Below are 2,758 nucleotides of genomic sequence, written 5' to 3'. Positions count from 1 at the left end.
CAAGTTATTTTTCTGTTTAGTAGTCAGTTGCATTGTGGGATAAACCAATGTATTTTGGGTAAGAAGGTCCTGGTGTAGCAGTCATTTTGTAAGAAGCTGTCTAGTAGAACAGTTGTGTAAAACTTTCTCCTGCATTATGTTACTAAAACTCCATTATCCTGGATAAAGTATATCTGGTAAGGAAACTGCCATGATTCCGCCTCTCAGTGAATGATTGCAATGGTGTTCTATGGAAACTGTCTTGCTGAGCTGTCTGTGTCTTGATTGAGAGCTTGGCTGTCCAATACTGTGATGGGCTTGCTGGGCTATCAGTGCCTTAATTGACAGCTCTGCTGTCCAATCTGTGACTGGGACATGTAGGACTTTCTGCAGGTGTTCAGTGTTCTGATGATCGCATAACTACTTACTGTTACTGAGCTGTCTGCCCCTGATCCCTGCCAGATGTAGTTTGTGCTTTTTGGTGAGTGTAAGCCTGATTCGGTTGCTCTGAGTTCTGATCTTCTGCTGTCTGACCCTTTGAACCCTGTTCTGACTGTCCTTCGGCTTTTGATCCGCTATCTCATGTTATTGACCCTGGACTGTGACCTGATTTACACCTTCATCTTTTCCCTTGGTTATCTACGTACTCTCTTGGTATTGACCCCAGAACATCTGACTCTTCTGACTCATGGCCTGTCCGTGAGTAGTGACTAGCGTCACATTGGTCATATACTTTTTTCCTGAACAATGGACCCAGTTCATGCACTCTGTGACAGGTGACAAATCTGACCTAGATGGTTCAGGATCTGGCCAGGGACTACTAGAGGCTAGAATCATCACAGTTCCAGCTGCAGGGTAAGTTTAGTACTCTGGGTGGTTCCTAAAGCACTTCGCTATCGACAGTAGTTATGTATCCTCGACTCATTGACATACAGTTGACCTCCCCCAAACTAGTTGTGGCACTTCATGACAGAGTTTTGGGGGGGCAAGGATCAATTTAGGATATTTAAGGAGAGCTGTAAATTATTTTTTACTCTATGACCCCGGTCTTCTGGGGATGAGTCCCAGCAGGTGGGTATAATTATGTCCCTATTGCATGGGGGGTCCTCAGACTTGGGCATTCTCTTTGTCCCCACTAGCACCAGAACGATCTTCTGTTGACATCTTTTTTAATGCTTTATAATGCTTTAGGGAAGATTTATGAGGAACCTGATAGGGTCCAGATTGCAGAGGCTAAGATCATGAACCTGATGCAGAGGGGCAGCACCGCTGAAGATTGTAGTTCAGAGTTACAGCAATTATTATCTGAGGTTCTATGGAACAATGCTGCTCTCTGTTTCGCTGTGGCCTTACAGATGCTCTTAAGGATGCTCTGGCTTTGGATTCTCTACCCTGCTCTTTGGGGGAGGCCATGACTCAGGCCATTTGGATGGGTCGTAGAATTCAGGAGAGAAGTGATAAGCAACAAGGGGTTTCGTTCATTCTTCCCGAGTCGTTTTCTTTACCTGAGACGGTACCATTGGAGGTTGGAACCACCGGTTCTTGGGCAGTAGAGAGGAGACATCAGCGTGATCTGGGACTCTGCTTCTACTGTGGCTGCGCTGTACATTATCTCAAAGACTGCTCGATTCGCCCTCAAGCAAACAAGCTATCGGGAAACGCCTAAGTCTGGTTGATTTTCGAAGAGGTCACCAGACTTCCAGGTACCCTTTTCCTCAGATAAAGTGCTTCTGAATGTGGATCTATGTTTTCAAAACCTGTGATTATCTGCACTTGGTTTCATTGACTGTGGATCTGCAGCAAACTTTATTGATTCTGGACTTGTCCTTAAATTAGGATTAGGGACAGTTAGATTGGAAAGACCTATTCAGATTGTTGCTATTAACAAAACACTGTTACTCCAGAACTTTGTCCAGTTGGTAATGGTGGAATTCACACAGAAAGTTGGAACACTTCACTCTGAGTCCATCTCCTGATATGTCTTGGATAATTTACCTGCTGGGTTGGTGTTGGAGTTTCCTTGGCTGCATGTTCATAATCCTGTAATTGATTGGTAGCAAAAGGACAACATCTGCAAGGAGTTTGTATGTTCTCCCAGTGTTTGTGTGGGTTTCCTCCGGGTACTCCGGTTTCCTCCCACATTCCAAAGACATACTGATAGGGAATTTAAATTGTGAGCCCCATTGGGGACAGTAATGATAATGTGTGCAAACTGTAAAGTGCTGTGGAATATGTTAGCGTTATATAAAAATAAAGATTATTATTATTATAAGTGGGGCCCCAGCTGTCATAAAAAGTGTCTTTATTCTGTGCAAATTTGCTCCACTAGTCTGGAAGGTCTGCCGGCATACCTGAAGGACTTTGGAGATGTTTTCTCGGAAAAAAAGACAGTGATAATACTTTCCCATCGTCCTTATGATTGTATTATTGATATTATTCCTAATGCCAAATTGCATAAAGCTCGCCTGTACAACTTGTCAGGTCCAGAATGGACCGCTATGAAAGAGTATGTGTTAGGCATCAGGTTTCTGCGTCTCCTCTGCAGGAATCCAGAGCCTCACATTATGCGCTCTCCTGCTGTCTTTCTACTGCAGAGGAGATTACTTTGCAGCAGACCGTTCCAGAGACTAAGTCCCTTTGTATTTCTACTGGGCATGCTCACGAGACGATCTCCCATTGGAGATCGGGAGTCATGTGCCCAGGTCCTGTTCCAGATCTCATTGGTCCATCTTGGAGATCTGGAAGGTCCTGCACGGCTATAAAAAGCGCGCATGGCCGT

Source organism: Dendrobates tinctorius, unplaced genomic scaffold, assembly GCF_039654945.1.
Source record: "Dendrobates tinctorius isolate UK_male_01 unplaced genomic scaffold, ASM3965494v1 ptg000098l, whole genome shotgun sequence".
In the NCBI taxonomy this organism is placed as follows: Eukaryota; Metazoa; Chordata; class Amphibia; order Anura; family Dendrobatidae; genus Dendrobates; species Dendrobates tinctorius.
Note: the sequence above shows the minus strand (reverse complement) of the source record.